The sequence below is a fragment of the Oreochromis aureus genome, linkage group 2 (genome assembly GCF_013358895.1).
Source record: "Oreochromis aureus strain Israel breed Guangdong linkage group 2, ZZ_aureus, whole genome shotgun sequence".
Taxonomy (NCBI): Eukaryota; Metazoa; Chordata; class Actinopteri; order Cichliformes; family Cichlidae; genus Oreochromis; species Oreochromis aureus.
In genome coordinates, this window is record NC_052943.1 from 26,819,677 (window position 1) to 26,834,897 (window position 15,221).

At 41.6% G+C, this 15,221-nt stretch overlaps 3 long non-coding RNA genes across 3 annotated transcripts; all 3 read right to left on the reverse strand.

The window, feature by feature from the left end:
- Window positions 1-734: 734 nt before the first annotated feature.
- On the reverse strand, window positions 735-1,489 carry LOC120433031. The gene is made up of 2 exons (XR_005608259.1): window positions 1,352-1,489; window positions 735-1,003 (listed from the first exon to the last, which is right to left on the reverse strand). It is a non-coding gene; the product is annotated as an uncharacterized LOC120433031 (long non-coding RNA).
- Window positions 1,490-6,859: 5,370 nt separating this feature from the next.
- LOC120433032 lies at window positions 6,860-7,956 on the reverse strand. The gene is made up of 2 exons (XR_005608261.1): window positions 7,459-7,956; window positions 6,860-7,109 (listed from the first exon to the last, which is right to left on the reverse strand). It is a non-coding gene; the product is annotated as an uncharacterized LOC120433032 (long non-coding RNA).
- Window positions 7,957-12,860: 4,904 nt separating this feature from the next.
- LOC120433035 lies at window positions 12,861-13,929 on the reverse strand. Its single transcript, XR_005608263.1, has 2 exons — window positions 13,476-13,929; window positions 12,861-13,123 (listed from the first exon to the last, which is right to left on the reverse strand). It is a non-coding gene; the product is annotated as an uncharacterized LOC120433035 (long non-coding RNA).
- Window positions 13,930-15,221: the final 1,292 nt, after the last annotated feature.

Genomic DNA, 15,221 nt, shown 5'->3' on the forward strand with positions numbered 1-15,221 from the left:
TTGAGGTGATGTTGGCGTTCATGCTAAACTTCCTCAGCCTCCTCAGGAAGTAAAGCTGCTGGCGAGCTTTCCTGATAGCAGTGTCTGTGTGGAGGGTCCAGGAGAAGTCCTCAGTGATGTTGACTCCAAGGAACTTGAAGCTGCTGACCTTTTTCGACCTTGACACCGTTGATGTGGATGGGCTGGTGTTCCCTGACTGGTCGTTTTCGGTAGTCCACTATCATTTCTCTAGTTTTGCTGATGTTGAGAGTCAGGTTATTTTCCAGGCACCACTCGTACAGTGCCATCACCTCCTCTCTATAGGCCCGTCTCATCGTTGTCTGTAGGTGTAGGTGACCTGCTCTACCTCCTGAGCTACAGCCACCCCTAAAATATTAAATAATCTAGAAGGATGAAATACATGTCTTTCAGGTTCTCATCTTCTCTTTTTAGTGTTGGTCTTATCCTGCATGAATATGCTGAATTTCAAAAAGAAAAGAGAAAAAACAAGAGATCTGGTGCGATTGTCTGTAGGATAATTTCCAAATGTCACATAACGGATATAGGAAGGATGTAGAGACTAACAGAGAGATAATTAATCAGCCGATGCTTGAAATAAATGAGGTGGTAGGCAGTTTGGGAGACGTGGGATTGCCAGTGTTTACAAAGCTCTTGCAAAAAATGGTTTTTTTTGCTGCCACCCTGACCAGTAGGGGGAGCTCTAACAGAGACAAAGTAACACCATTACCCTTATGTTCTCAAAAGTCACACCAGACTTGGATTAAGTTTAATCATCTCAAAGATTCAGACAGAGGGTGAATACTGTTGCTGACCTTAAAAAAAACAAAACAAAACAAACAAAAACAAACAAACAAAACACACACACACACACACACACACTATTGATTACCTACACACATCAGATATTGATAACCTTTAACTGACCCCTGATCTCCTAACTGTTCCTCAGGCCTGACTCTGGGATCCTCTCGTACTCGCTGTCACTTTCATCCAGTTCGCTGTCCTATATTGAAACAATGTTAGGGTCTGATGTTGGGTCAATGTTAAATTCTGATTCTGATTTTCCACCACGTTTGCACCCTTGGATAATATTGAAGCAACAATAAAATCATCATTAAAACCAACAGGACTTCACAGGTATTTCAATCAATACTAAACCACTGCAAATTACCATCAATACCTGTGAAAAGACAATTGTGTATGATATAAAAAGGATAACCATTATCTGTTAAGCATTATCTTACAATTTAACATAATGTAAAATTGTAACATTAGAATATAATGTTACAATTTTACATTATGTTAAATTGTAACTGTTAAGGGTGGTGAGTTAGCGAACTCAGACGCTGACCTCTCGTTTAAGTTGAACAGTGTCTTTATTTACAGTGAAGCCAAAACCAATCCACAGTTATCCACAGTGCAAGTCCCTTCAGTGCTCCTCTCCCCGTCTCCCCTCGTGTGTCCACAAAACTCCAGAGAATCAGTGAAGTCTCCCTTCCGTCTCGTTCGCTTCCAGGCTTGGTGCAATACTCCAGCGCTGTCTGTCACCAGCCACATCGTTAAATAGCCCTACCAACGATGGTGGATAATTGGCAGTAGCTGGCGACGAATCGGTCGCAGGTGAGGCAGCTCAGAGCGGCAGCACTTCCGGGTCTGAGGTCTTCCGTTGCTACGCGACCGCGTGACAATCGCAGCGGAGCCGGAGAAAAAGCAGAGCGAGAGAGAGGAGAACAAAACACACACACACACACACAGGTCGACCGGTCGGGGCACCGTCCGACTCTGACAGTAACATAATGTAAAATTGTAACATTATGTTTACAATGTTACAATTTTACATTATGTTAAATTGTAACATAATGTAAAATTGTAACATTATGTTTACAATGTTGCAATTTTACATTATGTTAAATTGTAACATAATGTAAAATTGTAACATTATGTTTACAATGTTACAATTTTACATTATGTTAAATTGTAACATTATGTTTACAATGTTGCAATTTTAATGTAAAATTGTAACATTATGTTTATAATGTTACAATTTTACATTATGTTACAATTTAACATAATGTAAAATTGTAACATTATGTTTACAATGTTACAATCAGTAGCGGTTTTAGATACGGGCGACACGGGCAGTTGACGTGGGGGCGGCATCACGGGCATCGGCAAAATAAATAAATAAATAAATTACTCGTACTCATGCTGCCCCGACATCAGCCAGCGCATATTGGGAATGGCATAGGCACCGATCGGTTTTCTATCGCCCATTTGCTGGGAGTAAGGGCGCCCTCCGTTTGCGAGGTGCGCCTGCTTCTTGCAGCACAGGAGGAGAGGGCGGGCGGCGGGGATTCTCTGGCTGACTGGAGCAGCATCTAATAACCAACTCGCAAAATAAAACAAAATTAAAACAAACCAACAACACGAAAACACCAGACATCATGATACAGACTTATAATTTGCACTGATGTTTTTTCGAAATTCTATACCTGAAAAGTGAGCGCGAGAGCTCTCGGTGCGCCTGCGCGCTGCTGAAGTCAAAGTAAACTTTATTGTCATCTCCGCTACATACAGTCCAGTATGTAGAGAGATGAGACGACGAGGCTCCAGTTACAGCAGTGCAAGTAAACAAACAACAAATATAAGAAGAGTAAGAAAATAAATATATACTTTAGGATTCGGGGTAAAGGGATCAATAACAATTTAAAATGTATATATTAGCACCCACAGTGACACAGGTGTCACTGCCCCTTTACACATTGAGGACACTTTCTGTTAATGTTTCAGAATTGACTGTCCCATGGTTTTTATGACGGTAAAAAATGGGTCTGGGCTCTTAACACTGGAAGTGTTGGAGTAGTTGTCAAACAGCTAACAGGTCATCTGCAGAGGAATGGCTTATCTGAAGAGTTTCAGTCAGGTTTCAGAGCTCATCACAGCACAGAAACAGCTTTAGTGAAGGTTACAAATGATCTTCTTATGGCCTCTGACAGTGGACTCATCTCTGTGCTTGTCCTGCTAGACCAGGGTCTGCAACCTTTACACCCAAAGAGCCATTTGGACCCGGTTTCCACGCAAAAGAAAACACTGGGAGCCGCAAATACTTTTTGACATCTAAAATGAAGATAACACTGTATATATTGTTTTTTATCTTTATGCTTTGTGTGAACAACTTAAGTGTGTTGCTTATGAAATCCATGAAGTGCTACAGAGAAAATTACATTATATTTATGTAATCAACACATTTTGAACTCTTAAAGAAATATAACAAAAGGAAAGACACCAACCTGAACTAAAATGATCCATGTAGCAAACAAAAACTGTTGTCAGCCGCCACCCTTATATCCCCTTTGGGCTGTTGGAGCCTTGACCTGACTCTTAAAAATAATTGGAAAAAGCACTATGCTGCTGAAAATGAAAAATAGATATTTGCAAAATTCTGCCTAAATATGTATTTTACCTGGTTAATGCGTGCGGCGGGCGTGGTTTGCAGCGCCGCTGCAGGGGAGGCGGACGCACCTGAGCGACACCCGCAATCACGCCTCGCTGCCTTAAAGTCTGCGCTATCTGTGCTGTTGTGTTGTCGGGCTGTGAGCTGAAAAGCTACAGCCGGCTGTATGCGTACAGCAACCGTGTGTGAAAAGTGCTCAATAAAGAGATGCTCAAAAGCATGCTCATGGAAACATCGTCGGGTCTGCCGTGATATGTTTACAATGGGACTTCTGCTCCTGAACCTCTGCGCACAGTCCGCAAATCAGGGCTATACAAAGTCACTTTACGCAGGACTGTAAGCTGTCATCTGTCAGGCGTGAACGGTGTTTGTCTTTAACATAGTTCACGGTGGAGAACAGCTGCTGACATAATGTGGATCCGAAGATCCATAATTGGCCTACCTGGGGTTGAAAGTCTCGATAAATGCGGCGGCGTTTCGGGCGGGTACACGGCTTCCGCGAGTGTGACTCTTATTTTGAGCGATGAAAAATAATAGAATATCATTTTATTTTTATATTTCAATATCACAATAATCTTCCAATTTAGAACTACAAGTTAAAAAGAACTAACATAAATAAAATACACTTCAGCTAAATACTTCTAATTTATTTGCCCAAACCAAGCGGAGCCGCACTTTAAGGACTAAAGAGCCGCATGCGCTCCGGAGCCGCAGGTTGCCGACCCCTGTGCTAGACCTTAGTGCTGCGTTTGATACTGTTGACCATAATATCCTATTAGAGCGATTAGAACATGCTGTAGGTGTTACAGGTACTGTGCTGCAGTGGTTTGTATCATATCTGTCTAATAGACTCCAATTTGTTCAAGTAAATGGAGAGTCCTCTTCACACACTAAGGTCAATTATGGTGTTAAACAGGGTTCGGTGCTAGGACCAATTCTATTTCCATTATACATGCTTCCCTAGGCAGCATCATTAGAAGACATAGCATAAATTTTCACTGCTATGCAGATGACACGCAGCTCTATCTATCCATGAAGCCAGGTAACACACACCAATTAGTTAAACTGCAGGAATGCCTTAAAGACATAAAGACCTGGATGGCCGCTAACTTTCTGCTTCTTAATTCAGATAAAACTGAAGTTATTATACTTGGCCCTGAAAATCTTAGAAATATGGTATCTAAACAGATTCTTACTCTGGATGGCATTACCTTGGCCTTCAGTAATGCTGTGAGGAACCTTGGAGTCATTTTGGACCAGGACATGTCCTTCAACGCACATATTAAACAAATATGTAAGACTTCTTTCTTCCATTTGCGCAATATCTTTAAAATTAGAAATATCCTGTCTCAGAGTGACGCTGAAAAACTAGTTCATGCATTTATTACTTCCAGGCTGGACTACTGTAATTCTTTATTATCAGGATGTCCTAAAACTCGCTGAAAAGCCTTCAGCTGATCCAAAATGCTGCAGCAAGAGTCCTGACAGGGACTAGAAAGAGAGAGCATATTTCTCCTGTTTTGGCTTCCTTCATTGGCTTCCTGTTAAATCCAGAATTGAATTCAAAATCCTGCTCCTCACATACAAGGTCTTAAATAATCTGGCCCCATCTTATCTTAATGACCTTGTAGTGCCATATCACCCTATTAGAGCACTTCGCTCTCGCTCTGCAGGCCTACTTGCTGTTCCTAGAGTATTTAAAAGGAGAATGGGAGGAGAGCCTTCAGTTTTCAGGCCCCTCTTCTGTGGAACCAGCTTCCAGTTTGGATTCGGGAGACAGACACTATCTCTACTTTCAAGATTAGGCTTAAAACTTTCCTTTTTGCTAAAGCATATAGTTAGGGCTGGACCAGGTGACCCTGAATCCTCCCTTAGTTATGCTGCAATAGACGTAGGCTGCCGGGGATTCCCAGTTTTCAGTTTTATTTGTCATATCCAAGTTAGCACAGGGTCAACATTGCAATGAAATGTGTTTGACGAGCAGCAGTCACTCAGCAGCATGATACAGTAGGAGAAAATATAATAAAATATAATAAAATAAAAAATAAAAAAATAGTAAAGAGCAAAATATTAGAGAGACATGGTAAAAGAGAAAAGATGACTAAATATATATGTATCTATAAATATAAATATAAATATATGTACACTAGTGATTAAATAAGAAAATCTTGAAAAGAAATATGACGGGAGGGCAGATGGGATATTGCACAGGAATGAGCAGCAGAAAATTACAGTATTGCACTTTTTAAATATAAATATCAATAACAATAAAGTGAAGTGACCAGTGCAGATTAAACAGAGTACTTGTGAAGCTGCAGGGTAGCTTCTGAGTGCTGTGTTGTGTGTGTTTAAGTGTTGTGGTTGAGGTGTCGTATGGCTTGGTGGTAAAACTGTTTTTAAGTCTTGTAGTCCGAGCAGACAGACTCCTGTAACGTCTGCCAGATGGTAACAAGGAGAAGAGCTGATGTGCTGGGTGGCTGTGGTCCTTGATGATGCTGTGTGCTTTACGGAGGCATCGCTGGAGATAAATGTCCTGAATGGCAGGAAGCCTCGTGCCAGTGATGTGCTCTGCTGCCTTCACCACCCTCTGTAGTGATTTACGGCTGCTGGCAGAGCAGCTTCTGTACCAAACTGTGATGCAGCTCGTCAGCAAGCTCTCAATTGCACACCTGTAAAAATTTGAGGTGATGTTGGCGTTCATGCTAAACTTCCTCAGCCTCCTCAGGAAGTAAAGCTGCTGGCGAGCTTTCCTGATAGCAGTGTCTGTGTGGAGGGTCCAGGAGAAGTCCTCAGTGATGTTGACTCCAAGGAACTTGAAGCTGCTGACCCTTTCGACCTTGACACCGTTGATGTGGATGGGCTGGTGTTCCCTGACTGGTCGTTTCCGGTAGTCCACTATCATTTCTCTAGTTTTGCTGATGTTGAGAGTCAGGTTATTTTCCAGGCACCACTCGTACAGTGCCATCACCTCCTCTCTATAGGCCGTCTCATCGTTGTCTGTAGGTGTAGGTGACCTGCTCTACCTCCTGAGCTACAGCCACCCCTAAAATATTAAATAATCTAGAAGGATGAAATACATGTCTTTCAGGTTCTCATCTTCTCTTTTTAGTGTTGGTCTTATCCTGCATGAATATGCTGAATTTCAAAAAGAAAAGAGAAAAACAAGAGATCTGGTGCGATTGTCTGTAGGATAATTTCCAAATGTCACATAACGGATATAGGAAGGATGTAGAGACTAACAGAGATAATTAATCAGCCGATGCTTGAAATAAATGAGGTGGTAGGCAGTTTGGGAGACGTGGGATTGCCAGTGTTTACAAAGCTCTTGCAAAAATGGTTTTTTTGCTGCCACCCTGACCAGCAGGGGAGCTCTAACAGAGACAAAGTAACACCATTACCCTTATGTTCTCAAAAGTCACACCAGACTTGGATTAAGTTTAATCATCTCAAAGATTCAGACAGAGGGTGAATACTGTTGCTGACCTTAAAAAAAACAAAACAAAACAAACAAAACACACACACACACACACACTATTGATTACCTACACACATCAGATATTGATAACCTTTAACTGACCCTGATCTCCTAACTGTTCCTCAGGCCTGACTCTGGGATCCTCTCGTACTCGCTGTCACTTTCATCCAGTTCGCTGTCCTATATTGAAACAATGTTAGGGTCTGATGTTGGGTCAATGTTAAATTCTGATTCTGATTTTCCACCACGTTTGCACCCTTGGATAATATTGAAGCAACAATAAAATCATCATTAAAACCAACAGGACTTCACAGGTATTTCAATCAATACTAAACCACTGCAAATTACCATCAATACCTGAAAAAGACAATTGTGTATGATATAAAAAAGGATAACCATTATCTGTTAAGCATTATCTTACAATTTAACATAATGTAAAATTGTAACATTGTAAACATAATGTTACAATTTTACATTATGTTAAATTGTAACTGTTAAGGGTGGTGAGTTAGCGAACTCAGACGCTGACCTCTCGTTTAAGTTGAACAGTGTCTTTATTTACAGTGAAGCCAAAACCAATCCACAGTTATCCACAGTGCAAGTCCCTTCAGTGCTCCTCTCCCCGTCTCCCTCGTGTGTCCACAAAACTCCAGAGAATCAGTGAAGTCTCCCCTTCCGTCTCGTTCGCTTCCAGGCTTGGTGCAATACTCCAGCGCTGTCTGTCACTCAGCCACATCGTTAAATAGCCCTACCAACGATGGTGGATAATTGGCAGTAGCTGGCGACGAATCGGTCGCAGGTGAGGCAGCTCAGAGCGGCAGCACTTCCGGGTCTGAGGTCTTCCGTTGCTACGCGACCGCGTGACAATCGCAGCGGAGCCGGAGAAAAAGCAGAGCGAGAGAGAGGAGAACAAACACACACACACACACACAGGTCGACCGGTCGGGGCACCGTCCGACTCTGACAGTAACATAATGTAAAATTGTAACATTATGTTTACAATGTTACAATTTTACATTATGTTAAATTGTAACATAATGTAAAATTGTAACATTATGTTTACAATGTTGCAATTTTAATGTAAAATTGTAACATTATGTTTACAATGTTACAATTTTACATTATGTTACAATTTAACATAATGTAAAATTGTAACATTATGTTTACAATGTTACAATCAGTAGCGGTTTTAGATACGGGCGACACGGGCAGTTGACGTGGGGGGCGGCATCACGGGCATCGGCAAAATAAATAAATAAATAAATTACTCGTACTCATGCTGCCCCATCAGTCAGCGCATATTGGGAATGGCATAGGCACCGATCGGTTTTCTATCGCCCATTTGCTGGGAGTAAGGGCGCCCTCCGTTTGCGAGGTGCGCCTGCTTCTTGCAGCACAGGAGGAGAGGGCGGGGCGGCGGGGGATTCTCTGGCTGACTGGAGCAGCATCTAATAACCAACTCGCAAAATAAAACAAAATTAAAACAAACCAACAACACGAAAACACCAGACATCATGATACAGACTTATAATTTGCACTGATGTTTTTCGAAATTCTATACCTGAAAAGTGAGCGCGAGAGCTCTCGGTGCGCCTGCGCGCTGCTGAAGTCAAAGTAAACTTTATTGTCATCTCCGCTACATACAGTCCAGTATGTAGAGAGACGAGACGACGAGGCTCCAGTTACAGCAGTGCAAGTAAACAAACAACAAATATAAGAAGAGTAAGAAAATAAATATATACTTTAGGATTCGGGGTAAAGGGATCAATAACAATTTAAAATGTATATATTAGCACCCACAGTGACACAGGTGTCACTGCCCCTTTACACATTGAGGACACTTTCTGTTAATGTTTCAGAATTGACTGTCCCATGGTTTTTATGACGGTAAAAAATGGGTCTGGGCTCTTAACACTGGAAGTGTTGGAGTAGTTGTCAAACAGCTAACAGGTCATCTGCAGAGGAATGGCTTATCTGAAGAGTTTCAGTCAGGTTTCAGAGCTCATCACAGCACAGAAACAGCTTTAGTGAAGGTTACAAATGATCTTCTTATGGCCTCTGACAGTGGACTCATCTCTGTGCTTGTCCTGCTAGACCAGGGTCTGCAACCTTTACACCCAAAGAGCCATTTGGACCCGGTTTCCACGCAAAAGAAAACACTGGGAGCCGCAAATACTTTTTGACATCTAAAATGAAGATAACACTGTATATATTGTTTTTATCTTTATGCTTTGTGTGAACAACTTAAGTGTGTTGCTTATGAAATCCATGAAGTGCTACAGAGAAAATTACATTATATTTATGTAATCAACACATTTTGAACTCTTAAAGAAATATAACAAAAGGAAAGACACCAACCTGAACTAAAATGATCCATGTAGCAAACAAAAACTGTTGTCAGCCGCCACCCTTATATCCCCTTTGGGCTGTTGGAGCCTTGACCTGACTCTTAAAAAATAATTGAAAAAGCACTATGCTGCTGAAAATGAAAATAGATATTTGCAAAATTCTGCCTAAATATGTATTTTACCTGGTTAATGCGCGTGCGGCGGGCGTGGTTTGCAGCGCCGCTGCAGGGAGGCGGACGCACCTGAGCGACACCCGCAATCACGCCTCGCTGCCTTAAAGTCTGCGCTATCTGTGCTGTTGTGTTGTCGGGCTGTGAGCTGAAAAGCTACAGCCGGCTGTATGCGTACAGCAACCGTGTGTGAAAAGTGCTCAATAAAGAGATGCTCAAAAGCATGCTCATGGAAACATCGTCGGGTCTGCCGTGATATGTTTACAATGGGACTTCTGCTCCTGAACCTCTGCGCACAGTCCGCAAATCAGGGCTATACAAAGTCACTTTACGCAGGACTGTAAGCTGTCATCTGTCAGGCGTGAACGGTGTTTGTCTTTAACATAGTTCACGGTGGAGAACAGCTGCTGACATAATGTGGATCCGAAGATCCATAATTGGCCTACCTGGGGTTGAAAGTCTCGATAAATGCACGGCGTTTCAAGCGGGTACACCAAGCTTCCATGAGTGTGACTCTTATTTTGAGCGATGAAAAAATAATAGAATATCATTTTATTTTTATATTTCAATATCACAATAATCTTCCAATTTAGAACTACAAGTTAAAAAGAACTAACATAAATAAAATACACTTCAGCTAAATACTTCTAATTTATTTGCCCAAACCAAGCGGAGCCGCACTTTAAGGACTAAAGAGCCGCATGCGGCTCCGGAGCCGCAGGTTGCCGACCCCTGTGCTAGACCTTAGTGCTGCGTTTGATACTGTTGACCATAATATCCTATTAGAGCGATTAGAACATGCTGTAGGTGTTACAGGTACTGTGCTGCAGTGGTTTGTATCATATCTGTCTAATAGACTCCAATTTGTTCAAGTAAATGGAGAGTCCTCTTCACACACTAAGGTCAATTATGGTGTTAAACAGGGTTCGGTGCTAGGACCAATTCTATTTCCATTATACATGCTTCCCTAGGCAGCATCATTAGAAGACATAGCATAAATTTTCACTGCTATGCAGATGACACGCAGCTCTATCTATCCATGAAGCCAGGTAACACACACCAATTAGTTAAACTGCAGGAATGCCTTAAAGACATAAAGACCTGGATGGCCGCTAACTTTCTGCTTCTTAATTCAGATAAAACTGAAGTTATTATACTTGGCCCTGAAAATCTTAGAAATATGGTATCTAAACAGATTCTTACTCTGGATGGCATTACCTTGGCCTTCAGTAATGCTGTGAGGAACCTTGAGTCATTTTGGACCAGGACATGTCCTTCAACGCACATATTAAACAAATATGTAAGACTTCTTTCTTCCATTTGCGCAATATCTTTAAAATTAGAAATATCCTGTCTCAGAGTGACGCTGAAAAACTAGTTCATGCATTTATTACTTCCAGGCTGGACTACTGTAATTCTTTATTATCAGGATGTCCTAAAACTCGCTGAAAAGCCTTCAGCTGATCCAAAATGCTGCAGCAAGAGTCCTGACAGGGACTAGAAAAGAGAGCATATTTCTCCTGTTTTGGCTTCCCTTCATTGGCTTCCTGTTAAATCCAGAATTGAATTCAAAATCCTGCTCCTCACATACAAGGTCTTAAATAATCTGGCCCCATCTTATCTTAATGACCTTGTAGTGCCATATCACCCTATTAGAGCACTTCGCTCTCGCTCTGCAGGCCTACTTGCTGTTCCTAGAGTATTTAAAAGGAGAATGGGAGGAGAGCCTTCAGTTTTCAGGCCCCTCTTCTGTGGAACCAGCTTCCAGTTTGGATTAGGAGACAGACACTATCTCTACTTTCAAGATTAGGCTTAAAACTTTCCTTTTGCTAAAGCATATAGTTAGGGCTGGACCAGGTGACCCTGAATCCTCCCTTAGTTATGCTGCAATAGACGTGAGGCTGCCGGGATTCCCAGTTTTCAGTTTTATTTGTCATATCCAAGTTAGCACAGGGTCAACATTGCAATGAAATGTGTTTGACGAGCAGCAGTCACTCAGCAGCATGATACAGTAGGAGAAAATATAATAAAATATAATAAAATAAAAAAAAAAAAAATAGTAAAGAGCAAAATATTAGAGAGACATGGTAAAAGAGAAAAGATGACTAAATATATATGTATCTATAAATATAAATATAAATATATGTACACTAGTGATTAAATAAGAAAATCTTGAAAAGAAATATGACGGGAGGGCAGATGGGATATTGCACAGGAATGAGCAGCAGAAAATTACAGTATTGCACTTTTTAAATATAAATATCAATAACAATAAAGTGAAGTGACCAGTGCAGATTAAACAGAGTACTTGTGAAGCTGCAGGGTAGCTTCTGAGTGCTGTGTTGTGTGTGTTTAAATGTTGTGGTTGAGGTGTCGTATGGCTTGGTGGTAAAAACTGTTTTTAAGTCTTGTAGTCCGAGCAGACAGACTCCTGTAACGTCTGCCAGATGGTAACAAGGAGAAGAGCTGATGTGCTGGGTGGCTGTGGTCCTTGATGATGCTGTGTGCTTTACGGAGGCATCGCTGGAGATAAATGTCCTGAATGGCAGGAAGCCTCGTGCCAGTGATGTGCTCTGCTGCCTTCACCACCCTCTGTAGTGATTTACGGCTGCTGGCAGAGCAGCTTCTGTACCAAACTGTGATGCAGCTCGTCAGCAAGCTCTCAATTGCACACCTGTAAAAATTTTGAGGTGATGTTGGCGTTCATGCTAAACTTCCTCAGCCTCCTCAGGAAGTAAAGCTGCTGGCGAGCTTTCCTGATAGCAGTGTCTGTGTGGAGGGTCCAGGAGAAGTCCTCAGTGATGTTGACTCCAAGGAACTTGAAGCTGCTGACCCTTTCGACCTTGACACCGTTGATGTGGATGGGCTGGTGTTCCCTGACTGGTCGTTTCCGGTAGTCCACTATCATTTCTCTAGTTTTGCTGATGTTGAGAGTCAGGTTATTTTCCAGGCACCACTCGTACAGTGCCATCACCTCCTCTCTATAGGCCGTCTCATCGTTGTCTGTAGGTGTAGGTGACCTGCTCTACCTCCTGAGCCACAGCCACCCCTAAAATATTAAATAATCTAGAAGGATGAAATACATGTCTTTCAGGTTCTCATCTTCTCTTTTTAGTGTTGGTCTTATCCTGCATGAATATGCTGAATTTCAAAAAGAAAAGAGAAAAACAAGAGATCTGGTGCGATTGTCTGTAGGATAATTTCCAAATGTCACATAACGGATATAGGAAGGATGTAGAGACTAACAGAGAGATAATTAATCAGCCGATGCTTGAAATAAATGAGGTGGTAGGCAGTTTGGGAGACGTGGGATTGCCAGTGTTTACAAAGCTCTTGCAAAAATGGTTTTTTTGCTGCCACCCTGACCAGCAGGGGAGCTCTAACAGAGACAAAGTAACACCATTACCCTTATGTTCTCAAAAGTCACACCAGACTTGGATTAAGTTTAATCATCTCAAAGATTCAGACAGAGGGTGAATACTGTTGCTGACCTTAAAAAAAACAAAACAAAACAAACAAAAACAAACAAACAAAACACACACACACACACACTATTGATTACCTACACACATCAGATATTGATAACCTTTAACTGACCCCTGATCTCCTAACTGTTCCTCAGGCCTGACTCTGGGATCCTCTCGTACTCGCTGTCACTTTCATCCAGTTCGCTGTCCTATATTGAAACAATGTTAGGGTCTGATGTTGGGTCAATGTTAAATTCTGATTCTGATTTTCCACCACGTTTGCACCCTTGGATAATATTGAAGCAACAATAAAATCATCATTAAAAACCAACAGGACTTCACAGGTATTTCAATCAATACTAAACCACTGCAAATTACCATCAATACCTGTGAAAAAGACAATTGTGTATGATATAAAAAAGGATAACCATTATCTGTTAAGCATTATCTTACAATTTAACATAATGTAAAATTGTAACATTGTAAACATAATGTTACAATTTTACATTATGTTAAATTGTAACTGTTAAGGGTGGTGAGTTAGCGAACTCAGACGCTGACCTCTCGTTTAAGTTGAACAGTGTCTTTATTTACAGTGAAGCCAAAACCAATCCACAGTTATCCACAGTGCAAGTCCCTTCAGTGCTCCTCTCCCCGTCTCCCTCGTGTGTCCACAAAACTCCAGAGAATCAGTGAAGTCTCCCCTTCCGTCTCGTTCGCTTCCAGGCTTGGTGCAATACTCCAGCGCTGTCTGTCACTCAGCCACATCGTTAAATAGCCCTACCAACGATGGTGGATAATTGGCAGTAGCTGGCGACGAATCGGTCGCAGGTGAGGCAGCTCAGAGCGGCAGCACTTCCGGGTCTGAGGTCTTCCGTTGCTACGCGACCGCGTGACAATCGCAGCGGAGCCGGAGAAAAAGCAGAGCGAGAGAGAGGAGAACAAACACACACACACACACAGGTCGACCGGTCGGGGCACCGTCCGACTCTGACAGTAACATAATGTAAAATTGTAACATTATGTTTACAATGTTACAATTTTACATTATGTTAAATTGTAACATAATGTAAAATTGTAACATTATGTTTACAATGTTGCAATTTTACATTATGTTAAATTGTAACATAATGTAAAATTGTAACATTATGTTTACAATGTTGCAATTTTAATGTAAAATTGTAACATTATGTTTACAATGTTACAATTTTACATTATGTTACAATTTAACATAATGTAAAATTGTAACATTATGTTTACAATGTTACAATCAGTAGCGGTTTTAGATACGGGCGACACGGGCAGTTGACGTGGGGGCGGCATCACGGGCATCGGCAAAATAAATAAATAAATAAATTACTCGTACTCATGCTGCCCCGACATCAGCCAGCGCATATTGGGAATGGCATAGGCACCGATCAGTTTTCTATCGCCCATTTGCTGGGAGTAAGGGCGCCCTCCGTTTGCGAGGTGCGCCTGCTTCTTGCAGCACAGGGAGGAGAGGGCGGGGCGGCGGGGATTCTCTGGCTGACTGGAGCAGCATCTAACCAACCAACTCGCAAAATAAAACAAAATTAAAACAAACCAACAACACGAAAACACCAGACATCATGATACAGACTTATAATATGCACTGATGTTTTTTCGAAATTCTATACCTGAAAAGTGAGCGCGAGAGCTCTCGGTGCGCCTTCGCGCTGCTGAAGTCAAAGTAAACTTTATTGTCATCTCCGCTACATACAGTCCAGTATGTAGAGAGAGAGACGACGAGGCTCCAGTTACAGCAGTGCAAGTAAACAAACAACAAATATAAGAAGAGTAAGAAAATAAATATATACTTTAGGATTCGGGGTAAAGGGATCAATAACAATTTAAAATGTATATATTAGCACCCACAGTGACACAGGTGTCACTGCCCCTTTACACATTGAGGACACTTTCTGTTAATGTTTCAGAATTGACTGTCCCATGGTTTTTATGACGGTAAAAATGGGTCTGGGCTCTTAACACTGGAAGTGTTGGAGTAGTTGTCAAACAGCTAACAGGTCATCTGCAGAGGAATGGCTTATCTGAAGAGTTTCAGTCAGGTTTCAGAGCTCATCACAGCACAGAAACAGCTTTAGTGAAGGTTACAAATGATCTTCTTATGGCCTCTGACAGTGGACTCATCTCTGTGCTTGTCCTGCTAGACCTTAGTGCTGCGTTTGATACTGTTGACCATAATATCCTATTAGAGCCATTAGAACATGCTGTAGGTGTTACAGGTACTGTGCTGCAGTGGTTTGTATCATATCTGTCTAATAGACT